Source organism: Puma concolor, chromosome D4 (genome assembly GCF_028749965.1).
Source record: "Puma concolor isolate L17-30 chromosome D4, mPumCon1.1.hap2, whole genome shotgun sequence".
Taxonomy (NCBI): domain Eukaryota; kingdom Metazoa; phylum Chordata; class Mammalia; order Carnivora; family Felidae; genus Puma; species Puma concolor.
The window spans coordinates 40,011,206-40,027,376 of record NC_141679.1 but is presented as its reverse complement, the minus strand read 5'-3'; the positions used below and the strand labels follow the sequence as shown (position 1 = coordinate 40,027,376).

Here is a 16,171-nt window from a genome sequence, read left to right as displayed (position 1 = left end):
GATACGTGTTGTTCCCTACCAATCGATTGCATTACATCAGCTAATTCCAGTTTTGATCATTGCTGGATGATATTAATAGAGAGCATTCAGTTGTTGCTTTATTATGGTTAATGTAGTTTTTAAAGGAAGATTTAAAAACAATTTTCTCAAGCCCCCCTTCCTTTTTCTTTCAAATGGCCTCCCTGGGTTCCAGGGCTCTCTTTTCTCCCCCTTTGTGCTGTCTATTGTATTTTGGTGTTCACAGCGTGACATACACATCCATAATGCCACAAAAGATTCCAGCCCAGTGAAAAGAAAGCGGAGCGGTGTCGTCATTTTAAAAACACACGGGTCACGTTGAATGAGATCCTAATATGAGGAGGAAGCTTTGGCTGGAATCTAGATGGGGTACCCTAACTTTTGTACTCAAGTTGTGTGTGGAACCCTGACTTCATTGTACTCACAGATATTGACATTGGGTAAACAAACCTAAACGAAGAGAATGATGCAGCAGCCTGGTGAAAGTCTTCCCACTGGTAGTTTATATTTTCAAGCAAAAAATGGAAATTATCATTTTGGTGGGGACCTTATTTCTCTGTATCATATCCTTTCAAAATTAACTAGATTTTAATCCCATCTTCCCTTCCTTAAAGTATTCTTACCCTAGAGGTAGCTTATATATCCTTGAGTTCCTTACATGCAGATTTTTTTGCTAAAAAAAATCTAATATTTTGTCAACAAGATGTAGAATGACAAGCACAATTTTCTCGTAAAGAACTTTTGCTCTTCTTCTCCTTTTTTTTTTGTTTTTAGTTTATTTTTTGAGAGAGAAAGAGAGAGAGAGAGAGAGAGAGAGAGCGGGGTGGGGGGAGGGCAGAGAGAGAGAGGGAGAGAGAGATTCCCAAGTGCAGAGCCTGACGCAGGGCTCAAACTCACGAACTGTGAGATCATGACCTGAGCCAAAATCAAGAGTCGGACGCTGAGCCGACTGAGCCACCCCAGCGCCCCAAAGAGCTTTTGCTCTTAATTTCATTTCTTAAACCGTGTCACAGGCAGAAGGGCCGTGACCCTCTGGCAGGTGACAGAGCTGTGTAAGTTGGCAAGGGACACAGTAACATCCAGCCTTGCCGTCTTTATTAGCTGGCTTCGCTTCTGCCTGTGTCAGTCACACCCAAAGTCCTTCACCTCTTCCAGCAGTTGAATGGTCCTATGAAGTAAATTAATGGTTGCAGTCAGTTCTTGGGCAGAAAGACACCGTAATTCGTACTTTCTGTACCTGCCTTGGCACTCTCAGGCCAACATGCCAAGGCTTAAGTGGGCCAAGGAGAATACAGTTTCCTTCTGGGCCAGGAGTAGCACACGATGAGGAGGTCCAGGGATGTCACACTTCAAGATTTAACCTTTTGGGGCAAGGATGGGTGAAGAAAGCTGGGTTGAGGTAGTACAACCCACCTCCAATATTAAAAGCATTTGCTTATAAACTATTTCCATGGCATTTTGTAGCATTTAATCTGCTGTGCCATTTGTAAGTGGATGGAGATTTTGTGTTTGTTGGCTTCCAACCAGATCTTCCAAATACATTGTTTGAAGGTGGAGATTAGTGATCCTTTGCTCTATCAGCTTGTTTTTAGGAGGGTGCCTCTTTAAACCAATTCCTGGGCCGGTTATGTATGTCATAATTTCAGTTATCTATTTAGTATAATGCAAACAATTCAATTGTATTTGTTTTATCTTGGCTTTAACTTAGTTATGTATTCCTATGTGATGGTTTGTAAATCACAGAAACTACACATAGAGTACATTGAAAGAACTGGTGATATTTTCTTATGTCCTTTTTTGGGCTGTAACTTATAATTACAGTTTAAGTTTAGAATAACTTGTGCACAGGGACGCCTGGGTGGGTCAGTCAGTTGTGTCCAACTCTTGATCTCAGCTCGGGTCTTGATCTCGGGGTTGCTAGTTTGAGCCCCTGCGTTGGGCTCCACATTGGATGTGAAGCCTACTTGAAAAAAATTGAATAATATGTGCACAGCAAAAAACAGGTGAAAATTTAGGATCACTTTGTATCTGGCATTATGCTTCCTGCCCATCACCCCCATTACCAGAGACACTCAAGGGCCGTTTCTATCTTGTGGTGTCAGCATTATTCCTATGGTTTTTAATGCCTGAGCAGCATGTCTTCCATCATATTCTGGAGGTTATCTTTTGGTTTAATCCATTGCACTATCATTTTCTCCTTGGAGATGAGAGGGAAGGGAGGGAAAATGCCAAAAGTGGAAATTCTGGCCAGACTTGATTCATGATCACTTTATGCCTATGTAGACTATGCCCCATTTTCTTTTCTCAATTAATATTTATTAAATTAAATTTACATAGACATAGATTTCAGGCTCAGGTATAAACATTTTAACGAACAGTGGTTTTTAGTTGGTATCACAAACTAAGACAATCATGTTTAAAAGACGTGAAAGTAAGGGCACCTGGGTGGCTCAGTCGGTTAAGCATCCAACTCTTGGTTTTGGCTCAGGTCATGATCTCACAATTCACGGGATGGAGCCCCATGTTGGGCTCTGTGCTGACAGAGGAGAGCCTGTTTGGGATTCGTTCTCTCCCTCTCTCTGCCCGTCTTCCACACAGCATGCACACCCCTGTGCTTTCTCCTTCTCTCTCTCAAAATGAAGAAATAAACATTTTTAAGACAAGACATGAAAATAAAACTTGGAGGCCTGGGTGGGAGAGTTCAAAATGATTGAAGAAAACACAGTGCAATGCTGATAGCTGAATGTGCCCACTTACCACCAGAGTCATCTGTTAAAGTGCATCAGAAAAAAAAATGACGTTGAATAGATGCCATATGTTTTCCTTGATGACACTTCTGCCTAATGGGGCTGTTATCTAGGACACGGTAAAACATCAAGTATATTCCGTATTATTTGCATTTGTGATTATAAAGTTTGGTACTGGGAGTTCATATGCTTCCTTATGCATATGAATATCAATATTTTTATGCTGTCTCCTATTTGTGGAGTATTCTAGTAAAGCATCATAAATTATACAGTTCTGATAGAAGAAAATACTTTTGACTGTTCTTATTTAATGAATTTGCCTATGTGAAAATGCTGGATGTCAAGTGAGGTCTTCTGAATGATTTCTTAGAGAAAACAGTAATGTTGAAATTATTTTCCTTTTCAAGTATGTATTAGTCTTATGTTGATATATATTGGTGTATATTTAAGACCAGTTTTTGATTATCCCTACATGATATTGTTAGCTATTCAGACAACTGATAGGCAATTCAAAGTTGTTTGTGTCATGAGATGTAACTAAATGTGTAACGTCCTATGAAAATAATCAGACTCAATTGGTCCAGTCAAGGAGCAGACATTCATGTTTGTAGAAAAATCATTTACACAAGAAAAAACCCAGGTATCATATATATTGTTGGATGGAGAGACTAACTATGAGATAGTAAAAAGAAGAGACAGTAAACCTGGGTGGGTGGTGACATGTGTTTAGAGCTTGGTGTCGAAAATCTAAGTAATTTGTCTGTTTGTTTTTTTTTTTTTTAACTTGATTATCTTTATATTTATATTCAGTATCCTACATTACAAAAGACTTTGAGATATAGGAGTTCATACTTGGTACTAAATGGTGGCAGTGCCTTTTCACCTTTTTTATGAGAATCATAACAATTACTTGAAATCTGTTAATACTCTAGATGGTATTATATTTAGTCTGTCTAATACTATTAATTCTATTACCTGACATTTATTTTAGAGTGATGACTATGTGAAATTTCAACAAGCACATATATCTGTCAAGGTCCAGAGAAAGAGAATTCCTACCAGAGAGTCCAATAGAAAGACTTTTATGAGGGCAGAGCCAGGGGGCAGTTACAATATTGCTAGAACAGGTGAGACGCCAAATGGGCAGTGAGGCACCAAATGGGCAGTGAGGCAACCCAGACGTTAGCATAAGCAGGAGCTCACTACCTCAACCAGGGTGAGGGGTAAAAGCAGAAGGTGGTGTTACCAGAGTCCTTGAGCCACAGCTGTCCTAGGGGGGGAGTGGGGACCACAGACAGAGAGACCCATCCAGTGGAAACCAGAACAACAAAGGATTCCTAGCCACCACCTGGAGACACCTGTCAAGGCAGAGGGAAGAAATACTTTCCCTCTCCTTTCTTCTTGCCCTCCGATTGCCCAGACTCCCACCAGTGCTTCCCATTGGTTGAACCTAGCCCAAATCCAGTTGTTAGCAGAGCTGGGAAATGTAGTTTGCAGGAACAGAGGGAGGGATGGCTCTGAGCACAAGTTACCAGTACCCGGCAATTCTGGTTTTTGAGGTGGCGTGGAGAGGTGGCATTGAGGTAAGGTTCAAAGCATTCATTTTATGGGAGAGATTGTGTTTGCATGACATTCTCCAAAGGCTCATCCTCCTAGTTTTTCTTACTGGCATTGACTTACCAATTTATTTTTTTATCCTACTAGAAAATTTAGTTTATGATTTTTCATGATGGCATATTGTTAGATACCTTTGAAAATTTCCCATGAATAATTTTTTTTTTTTGGTTAATTTTCAAATGTTAACATACTTTAAATGTCAGGAAGAATTTATCTTCTCTGATTAGAACAAATCTTTAAAACCAAAAACAACAGGTGACGGGCTCAATCATTCTATTGGCAGTTAGCTCTGTCAAGGAATTAGAGATGACCTTGCCTCCCCTTTTCCATGTTTTGGAGGTACTGAGAGAGTTCGACTGTCCTTGTAATCAAGCACGGTCTCCAGCTTGGAAACAATGCTTGTGGTTTCTTGGTTCTTTTGTGATTTCTTTGGAGGCTTGCTATGCAGCATAGTTTGTTTTTTGATTGGAATGCAATGCCAGTTTTGAAATCGCATCATAATAATCAATTTGGAAAATTGAACATTAGCCATGGGTAATGTGTGTGCAGTAAAAATAATCTTTGTGAGCATAGGAGATGAGCTTGCAGTAAAAAACTTGAAGTTGGTCTGCGTTAAAGTTTTGTCACATCTGGAAGGCATTTGATGTATAAAATTACATAGGTTTGATACCATTCAGGGTTAAGACATATGGATGGAACATTATGCAGAAACTGGTTCTTTTTCATACTCTTTAGACTTAGCTTAGAGATTTTTTAATCATAAGGAGTCCATTTGAATCTCTATTAAAGATAAACGGAGCAAAATGACAAAATGGAAGGAATTTTGAGCACACGGTACATGGCTTTGCACCCCTGTAGTCTCTGTTCCCTTCCGTAAAATGGATACAGCAAGCGACACATGTCTCATCATTTTATTCTGATTTCCCGAATAACCATAGTAATGAACAGTGGATTCCATGGTAGGCTTCTATTATAGCAAGGTCTTTATTATTCTTGGTTAACATTACCTGTATTTTTCACTTTCCTTTTACAATGGCATTTGAAAGAATAATGCCACGTAGGATTATAACAAATCTTCATATCTGTCTTGGGTTCTAAACTTCTCAGAGTTCTTTGAAACTATTCCACTTATTCGAATAACCTTGACCTTCCCTTAGAAAAAAGATAGAATCACGTTAGCTGGGGTTTTTCGGTTTGTTTGTATTTTTATCAGTGAAATTGAGTTACACTCCTCTCAGGCACAATTTTATTTTATTTTATTTTATTTTATTTTTTATTTTTTTTTTTTATTTAAATTTTTTTTTCAACGTTTATTTATTTTTGGGACAGAGAGAGACAGAGCATGAACGGGGAAGGGGCAGAGAGAGAGGGAGACACAGAATCGGAAACAGGCTCCAGGCTCCGAGCCATCAGCCCAGAGCCCGACGCGGGGCTCGAACTCACGGACCGCGAGATCGTGACCTGGCCGAAGTCGGACGCTTAACCGACTGCGCCACCCAGGCGCCCCTCTCAGGCACAATTTTAATTTGCAGGGGGAAGTTTCTCTCTCCTCATTCGTTTCCTCATTGTATCCTTTTCCGAAAATGTTCATTCGCATGATGTATTGTTCAAGTAGTCTTATGCCTGGTAAATTAGCTTTTGTCCTGAGAACATGGGGACAGAACTTCTTTGAACCACTTATCAAGGAACTGTTAGGACATTTAATGCCAATCTCAGCCACATCAGCAAGCTTCCTGTTTCATCAAGTGACTTCTCTGACTTTTTTTCCTTCCAATTTTACGATAAAGCTATTTTATAAACAAAAGCAGTACTGAATGTCTGACAAACAAATCTGCCTTATTATGATAGGAAGTAAGTATATTATTTTTGTCTTACTCTATTGTCCTGCTAATGATCGTGCACCGTTGGATTCAACACATACATTTATTTGTATATGGATATGGCATCATGGACTTAAAGAGCCACGATTTAATAATAAAGCAAAGGCTACTCATTCATCATAAATAACCAATACGGTATGTAAAAAGCTCATTCAGTGTCTTTTCTCTAAGCTTATGTAATGATTTAAACATAAACATTTTAATGATTTGGTAAAGTATCTTTCCACCTGGCATAATGGAGAAATGTGTGCAAGGAAAAATTTCCTTTTCAGGAGCTCCCGCTTAGGATCAAATGAGCACCAATTGCTCATTGAGCATCAATTGCTAAGTTTGTATTTGTGGAGAGGTTCTTTAAAAGTAGAATATGTTGGGATGCCCGGGTGGCTCAGCCGGTTAAGCGTCCGACTTCGGCTCGGGTCATGATCTTGAGGTTCATGGGTTCGAGCCCCACGTCGGGCTCTGCGTTGACAGCATGGAGCCTGCTTGGGGTTCTCTCTCCCTCTCTCTCCCTGCCCTGTCCCTACGTACGCTCCCTATCTCTCTCAAAAATAAACATTAAAAAAATAAAAAAATAAAAGAATACGTGTAGACAATCATCAGGCAAGTAATAGTTATGATTGGCATTACTGGCAATTAATTATAATTTGAGGAAGATGAAAAACATCTTAAGTTATAGCAGCCATCAAGGTCTTGTCCACTGTAAAATAATGGTTGTTTATTCAACAGATGTTGGTTGAGCATCTACTAACATGCCAGGAATTATAGTAAGCAGTGAATAAGATGTGCATGTATCTTGACCCCATGAATTTGATAACATAACAGAAGGGTTGGACACTATTCTATTCCTTTAAAATTTCCTGTGATGTTAGTGTTTTTAAAGGGAGGTATAGAGTGAAAACAGAGGATGACCAATTAGGTGGGATGTTTTGGGGAGGAGTGAAAGTAAGAAATTAAACCTTAAAATATATTTAAAAAAATACATTAGCCTTGCTCCACGAACACTTGTGCATATTTTCACTGTTGCATGAAGTTATTTTTCCCCCCTCTTATTTCTGCTGTAAATGACTAAGGCTACAAAACTCTCTCCTTTTTTGTGTCCAGTTTTAAATGATTGGGCAACATGAAAACTGATTCAGGCGTGAGTGGTTTGCTCAGGGTCAGAGCACAAGTGGTTGGCAGTTACTGAATGGGACCCAGGATTTCTGACTCTCCAGACAGTTTTGAGAAAACACATCCTGATCCCCAAAAAGAAAAATCGCCAATGAAATATTAGAAAGTCTTGTATCTGGTTTTAATCTAGATGTACTATATTATATTAAGTTTTGGAGAAATACGTGAAACGACATAGCACAAAAGGGCCATGTGTCCACAGCACTATGGCGTATGTAGGATTTGGACTAATCCATGAAGACCCCAGGACAAAATAAAACAGATAAGTAAGTCACTGTGTCAAGCAGTATAACAAGTGCTATTCAGGGCTTTGGAGGTATGAGAGCATTTATTTTTCTCTGCTTTCCTTTTAAGAGAAAAATCTAAGACTAATATGATCATAAACATTGCATTTGGTTTATATTGAAATTCTGCATTGATTTTTCAATTTGCCTCCATAATTATGTTCTTGAGTCTGATGACATTCTGGTTTTCATTTTCAGGTTCATATTTCACCAACATTCTCTTTGCACTACATACCTTACTATAAAATGCAGGTTTCTTGGTTTCCAAGAAAAAAAAAAAAGTGTATTACATAGAATAGCTGAAATCTACAATGTCTCCCAGATGGGAAAGACAGAACATACATCTCATCTTTTCCTACTGGATCTGGCTGGGCTTTGGAAAGTACTTCATCGTTTTCATGTGGCAAAGCGTATTGGCCAATTGTTCCTTAAAGTACGCAGTGGCGAGTTCATCTAATATTATGAGATATGGGCAGCATTTATGAAAGATTATAAATCTTACAACTCTCTTCAGAAACTTAAAATACAGCTGGAGATGTTTTGCTTCCAACAAACATGCAATCTTCACAAAATTGGAAAAGAAATGTTTTGCATAAATAATATCTTGGTTTATTCCTCTCTAGTGCAAGAACTATTTTTTTTTTTTTTTAAGTCAAAATCATGCCATAAAACTCCTCCCTCCACTACACTAACACCCTTGCTCTGTATTTATATTTTCCTGGTGCATTAAAAAAAATTTTTTTTAAGTATGCCAGATTGCTTTGCCTTGTTTTTAAAGATAGAAAACTGGATTTGCTCCCAGGGACTCTTTCCCTAACTAGGCCAGTTTAAAAACTAAACAAGGATTGAGTCAGTTAATTAATTTAAATGAGATTACAAATCAAAAACATATTACGCAATCTTGATTTAATTACCACATTTTATTTACTTAATTGAAAACACACTGTAGAAACTTAGCAATCCTGACAATGATCAGTATGGTATCTTTGCATTCTATAGGCTGAAGGCTTCGAGGGCAAGAAGTGTAGACGATCCTGGTTGTGACCTTTGGTTCACTCAATCCCTGGATCAGTAAAGAGTCATTGAACTTAATCTTAGGCCAGAAAGGTCAGATATGATTATCCCTGCTTTCATTTGTGAGGTTTTGGTGCTAGTTAATGAAGCAGTGCAAACCTCTGGTCAGAGATATTGGCAGGTTTAACACTTTTTGTGCAGGGGTATTTGTATCCAAACTGGTCAATAGTCTCCTCCTGTGAACAGGTTTAATTTGCTCGCATCTGGTCATGTGATTTTTTTTTTTTTCCTAAAATTTCAGTGGCCTCTGTCTTTCGGCTAATTCCTTGTGGACAAATTTTGGTCCTGAGCCCAAATAAATCCTTAGTTTAATCCTTGAGATATGGTTCTTTAAACCTAATCACCCTGCTAAGCAAAAATGTGGCTCTTAAAAAGAAAGTTTAAAAATGGAGCTAGTGGAATGTGTAGGAATAAGGAATAGAGGATATATTACATATCTCCTCTCTTGTTTTGTATTTTCTTTGGTTAAGTTAATTTCTCTGTAAGGACGTTCAGCATAGCAACCTCTTTTAAAACGATGAGCTTTGTTACATTGAACGCATAGTTAAAAATCTGTGTTAACCAATAGAAAGGAAGGTCTGAAAGTATGGGCCTTTTGATGGGACATAATATAGATTACAAAGCATGATTTAAGAATATATAGAAAGCCACGTTTCCTGAATATTATTTTGATTCTGCCGGACGTATTCAGAGAGGTTTGATTTCTCTTCCCACTCAGGACTGGGTTTAGACCAGGGGGTACAGATTCGGCAAGAGCATTTCAAGGACTCCATTAACAAAATGCCAGAATTCATGCTTTCCGTGGGTTAACCAAGTTTTGCAGTGAAGTGGATGCCATATAATGGAATGTCCTATTGAGAAGAGAGGCAGAAGCAGAAAGACAAGGGACAGCAGGAGAGACAGAAAATGGGCAGGCATTTCCCTACACATTTACATGCTTAGGAGCTACAAGGAAAGCACTTAGTTTTCCTGTGTTCTCTGCGTGTGTGTGTGTGTGTGTGTGTGTGTGATTCTAATAGACATTTAATAGAGGAAGAAGAAAATTTTATTAAACTATAGTTGTGTGTGTGTGTGTGTGTGTGTGTGTGTGTGTGTGTGTGATTCTAATAGACATTTAATAGAGGAAAAAGAAAATTTTATCAAATTATAGTTTTGTGTCACCCCAATTGATAAAACGGTGCTCCATTTAAACTGAAGCTGTATCGTGTTTTAACCGTGCTGGAGAAAAAGATGGTGAATTATGGCATCAGAATTGCAATTATATAAAGCAAAGTCACTGTAAATCCTGGGGAAGCAGTCATTGCAGAAAACAGAGTTGCAAGAGTGAGGCAGTGAGGCATAAGCCTTGAGGCAGAAGAAGCTAGAAGAGGGTGAAGGAGGTTTGCCCTACGAGAATAGTTTTCTCCTCCTCCCCTTTAAAAAGGTGCCTAGTTTTGTCTTCTTTTCTTGTGTCCCTGTTATAAAATGCATGCATTTGTATCCCTTCCCTCAGGGTTTTGCTTGTTCCTTACATCTTGACTTTTCTCTTTCGTAAGTGATTTTTTTCTGGCATGCTGTGCATTTGATTTGTAAAAATATACTATTTTAGTGTGTTGGTAATTAATGTTTAGGAGAGAAAGAAGGGGACCATTCTAAGTCTTTAAAAAAAATCTCGTGGTATTCTTTAGTTGACAATGGGCTATTTCTTTACCTGCTTAAAGCAAAACGAATATGACAAAGGGGCCTTTATCACATGATGACTAATTTTAGTTCTAGCAAGAGGCTATCTGTAGGTTAACAGGTTACGATGTGGGTTTCATTTACTCTTCTGATATCCCTTGATATAAAAGCCATATTGTTATAGAATCATAGAATTTTAGAGCTAGAAAGGACCTGACAAGTTACCTTGTTCCATCCATTCTTTGCACCAAAACGACTGTAAATTCAACTCCCGCCTCCCAAATTTGGTTTTCCTGTTGATAGTGCAGTCGTGGTGTCAGAGACGAAAATGAATTCCTGAAATGCGTTTCATCCAGGAGTAGAAAGAGAGCTAATATATAAAGGTCATTAAAGGCTTCTGGGCTTGCTTCCTGGACCCTCACCAAACATTTCTTCCCTTTGTAGGAGAGCACCAAAAATTACTTTCTCACTCAAAATAGTGTCTCTTGCCTACCCCTCCCATTTCCAAATACTCCTTCAGAACTGAGCCTTAACAATCGGGCCAGGAGACCTGGTCCCGGGGAATTGTATACCTAACCCTCCTCCGCCTTTTTTTTTTTTTTTTTTTTTTTTGCCACAAAGGTTATATCTATTTGACTTCTACTGTATGTTTCTGCCCTGAGGGACGTGCCTAGTCTTTCTTCTTTGCACACTTCATAGTTTACACGCCTGTTGTTTTTTGCTCATTTGGTTTACTCAGCCAAATGTCGGGCCCTACATCACTGTATCAAAGATTAGGGCTGTAGGGCTGAGTAGGTCAGCATCCGGGCCTTCATGTATTTTAGAATCTAAAAGGGATGTCCTCAATATGGAGGACTTGGGGGAGGAAAAAAAAGGGGGGGTGGAAGGTGAAGGCTTGGAGGCATCCAGTGTAAGTGACACATGGGGGGAGCAGAAGGCCAAAAGAGGACCGAGGGGTTGGTAAGGACCAGAAGGTACCTGGAATGGCCTACTGAAACATTTGGAGAGTTTCCTGTGAGTATTTGGAGTACCTGTAAAGGTTTTAGCTGTGAAGTAGCTTAATCAGTTTGGGGTTTTAAAGAGATCACCTTGGTAGTAGAATAAGGTACTAGACAGATATGAGATCCGATCTGTTCATCTTTGAAGACCCTGCCCATGAGGTCCCTCCCCTCTGATATCTTCTATGACACACTCTCGCTCATCCTTCCTAGGAAGAACCAACTGTTTGCTGATCTTGATATATATTCATTAATAATACCTATCATGGTGTATTATATTTTATTTGTACATTGTTTCCTCTTTGGGAAGAGTCTGAGCTCTAGAAAGCATACAATATATGTGCTTCTTGTTGGAACAGTATTTTAAAGGGCGTTATTATACATTAAATGGAAATTTAATAAGCGTGTATTGAGAACTTACTATGTCCCAGACATCAGCGGCTGGACTACCAAAGGTGTCCCATGAATCTTTCTGAATCACATCTAATTGATGCTTACAGTAGTGACGTTCAAAAAATTTTCAGTTTTGATGATCTGCCCCCATCAGGTAATTGAGCTCATCAACCTCAGAAAGTTAGTACTCAATGACAAACATGGAACAGGTTATTATTTGTTTATTATCTTATATATTTGACAAACCTTTTATTGGCCTTCCAGTAGATTATTAGTAAAACTTGAGATTTAGAGTTGTCCAATCTTTTGAAAGCATCAATTAGTGTATAGATTTTAATTATGTCTAACTTAGAATAGCTAAGGGTTTTTTAAATTTATGAAAAAGATTTTGAATGTATTGGTAAATGGTGGGAAGGAGGAGGGAAGTTAGGGGTAAGGTAAAGTTCCCAGAAACATTTAATCTGCTGAAAGATCCCTTGGCTGTGCATGATTTTAAGATTGTATAATACCCACTCAAGGGGTAGTGTGTCTGAATGGGTGGCCCATGGAGAGAACATATGTTTCAAGAGTTGCCATGTAACTTTGGACAAATCATTTAGGTCACTTACATATCCCAGGATCTTCCTTAAAATTGGGCCATTAGGGAAACTGGCCCCTGTTTAGGTAAAGTTTAGATAGTAGAAGAACCATAAAAGGCTGACTGCTTTTTAAAAGGGAATGGAACAAAAGAATGGAAGAAAAGTTGGAAAGGGTCATTTGGAGACGTGAACCTTTTCTTATTTCTGGGGGAGGAGGAATGGATTGAGTTTATAAAGTAATTTAGGGGATGCCTGTGTAGCTCAGTCACTTGGGAGTCCATCCGACTGTTGATTTCGGGCCGGGTCATGATCTCATGGTCCATGGGATCAAGCCCCGCATTGGGCTCTGCACTGACAGTGTGGAGCCTGTTTGGGATTCTCTCTCTCTCCCTCTCTGCCTCTCCCCCCTCACAAATAATTAAATGAACTTAAAAAGAAAGTAGTGATCTAGAAATGGATTCATTAACTATTTTCTTCCAAGAAGAAGATATATGTTTATTTATACTTTTAAAACATAGAGAACGGGCTAAGAGATTTTTGTAAGTATGTAATACAAACTATTTCAGTTGTACATTATGTCCGGTGAAGTCAGAAAGAGACAAAGAAATGTAGAAGGTCTAGATTAAGATCAAGGACGAGAAAATAAAATGTGGAGGGTATGATGGAGGACTGGTTTAGGTCTCCTGCCTGCAAGGTCCGTTCCCCTCTCTTGTTTTCCACTGCATCCAAATTGATCCTGGATTCAAGACCCAATGTGCTGAGCAACTTACAACCCCTATTCTTACCAGTCTTGCTCTCCAAAGACTTCAGTCTTCTGGAAGGCAGTCTTCATCAGGTGGCTGGTATTTACTGCCTTTTGAGTGTGACAGCTCCTGAGAGTCTTGTGATGGTAGTGCCTGCCTCTCTTGAGAAGAGAGGGGGGCTATAGCATTGACATGGGAATTTTCAGTGGGCACACACTCTTGTGGGATTGAGCCCCACATCAGGCTCTGTGCTGATGGTGTGGAGCCTGCTTGAGATTCTCTCTCTCGCTTTCTGTCTGTCTCCCTACCCCAGCCCATCCTCTCTTTCTCTCTCTCAAAATTAAAAAAAAAAAAAAAAGGAATATTAATCATTTTTTTTAATGTGACCTCTGTGTTTACTATCTTTCATTTACTGATTGTATAGAATGTGCCTGGCCAGGGCTTGATGGTTTATATAATAAAAGCTTTGCAACAGCTCTATGAGGTAGATAGTACAACAGTTTTAAATATCAGGCCCACAGGGCTCCAAGAGTGAAGTAATTTTGCACAAAAATCCCACCACTAGTGAGGAACAGAACTCGAATTCATAATAACATATTAAGAACACACACACACACACACACACAGAGGACTTGATGATGGAGGTGGTTGAGTAAAACCTTTGGGTGTAGAGTAATGTGACCTGGGTGGTGAATTGGAAGAGTTTTAGATGTGGTCTGAATAATTCCTTCTCTGAAGCTAACCACAATAACAGTTCTTTTTGGTTTCTCTGCCAACTGTGACTTTCTGGTTATTTCCTTTTCCAGCAGTTGGAATTAAGTGACCAGTATAAGGTGCCGTGAGAGTTAAGAGTAGATTATAGCCTTAGAATTTACAGTCTGAAAAGTAAATGTTCACTGGCTCACTTCCTGAGGGGCCCTCTTCTATGTTTTGGGATCCAGTATATGCTATTTTCCTTCATGAGAAGGCACAGACTTTGGAATATGAGGGAAAATCTTCCATTGTGTGCCAGTAAATGCCAGATCATTTTAGAAAGTGGAATTCTTATGAAAAGCAAGTGTGTGACTCAACTTTAGCGTCTTCTTCAGTTTTCCCTCAAATACTTGTGGTTTTTTTTAGTAATAATATTATTTTCAAATGAAGAAGTTGGTGTGCATTTGTTGGAAATGGGGGAAAGGGTAATTTGCAGCAGAAAAGAATAGGGTTTCCCAAGTGGGATGTTGTGGTAAAAGGGGTTGCCATTGTTCTAGCTGAATACTTATTTGGGAGTAGAAGAGACCTCCATTCTTTAATCGACCTAAGTTTTAGTAGCCAGATGTTGGGAAAGAGTTTTGTGGTGCCATTTTGAAATTGATTTAAGGAAACATGCTAAGGCTCACAAAGAGTCGACAACTCCTGTTCCCTGAGGACAACCTCAACTGACCTCATGTTGTCTCATCAGGAAGGTGGCATTAGCCACCTTGAGGGATGCATGTTTAGACCTCCGTAGACGTGAAGTCATTTTAGAAGGAAAAAGAAAATACGAAGAATCTCTGGTCAGTGGGTATGTTAATAATAATAAGTAGGAACTTCTCAAAATGTTAGAGTCACTTGAGAAATTAAACTGGAATGTACTATCGATATTGAAGGACATTTGTCAGAAGAACTCAAGGCAGAAATAGCTGAAGCCGTAGCAAAATAATGTCATTTATCATTTTTATGTAACTATCATACTCCATGCCTGGAAACTGGCCAGTATTATACCATCTTTTATAGGAATGTAGAAAGAGAAAGATTGATCTTCTAAGTTATAAGTCACTGAGTCTTGCCTCCCTTCCAGAAAAAGCCATAGTATTCATGAGAGATTAGAGACAAGCATTGTAGAGAATACCCAACTCTGTGCCTGTCAGCAGGAGACACTAGCTGAAACTCAGACTGCAGGAGTAACCCTTACCAGTTTCTTTACTTCCATTTTGGGAAATCAGAAATGAATTGGAAGATAATGTGGGAATCCGTAAATATATTTGCTAAGATTTCACGAAAACTATCCTAGGGGGGGAAAAAAGATGAAGGAAAATGGATGAAGAGGTAGACTTCTGATCTCAGCATTAAATCTGGTGAACAGGCATGAGGCAAAGCACAAAAATAAATAACCAAGTTTTATACGGTAAGAAGCTAACAGGATGCCCTTGCATTTAGTAATAGAAGCAACAATTGCTGTATGTTAATCGCTTACACGGAAGAGCAGAATAACCCTGCTGAAAAAAACCAAACAAAACAGTGTAAGATTTTTCTGCTTAAACAAGACTGGATTCCTATCTTGGCTTAGGTACCATGGCAGGATTTCAGGGAAGAGACTTATCTAGGGCCACCTATCAAATTTTGTGGGCATGCACTATCCAGTTCAAAACTGCCCTCTCTAGGCAGGCAAGCAAGGCGGCTGAATCTGAGCCTGTCATTCCTCTGGCATTTACCGAAAGCCCAGTGCGTTCACAGCCACGAGCAGCACCCCCGCACACTGAGGGAGACACAAAAGGAGTAGACAGAATCTCTGCTTCTGCCTTGGAGCATGCAATTTAGTTGGGGAGACAAAACTTAAATACTAGAACCAATAAAGGAAGATTACAAAGCAACCTGCAAGTAAGTGTATAATAACATGGGGCCAAATGACACAGATAAATGCAGAGGGGACACGGAGGAAAGAGGAGTGAGCAAAACACAACAGTGTTAGATCAGCTAGGAAGGGCGTGTTGCCTAACTGTAGTATTGCCTCCACGGTGCTTTCCCTACAGAAAGCATCAATGAAGAATAACGTGGGATAGGAAATTCAGATATACTACATTGATCTTTTTCTCCTTATCTGCAGAGTCTGTCTATCACAGATGGAAATTAAATTGATCCAACAATTTGCTCTCCACAAAGCTCTGTTAGTTTCTACCTAGTAATTTATGCTTTTCTTGGGTGTTTGCAAATCGATTGCTATTATGGGATGCAGGCAAATCTGGGCCTGGATCCAGTAGGTTGGGAGATT

At 39.2% G+C, this 16,171-nt stretch overlaps 1 protein-coding gene across 9 annotated transcripts in view; it reads left to right on the top strand.

Annotated features, from left to right (window-relative positions):
- Positions 1-16,171, top strand: part of NFIB (nuclear factor I B) — a 455,619-nt gene that overhangs the window by 331,222 nt on the left and 108,226 nt on the right. The window lies entirely within an intron of this gene.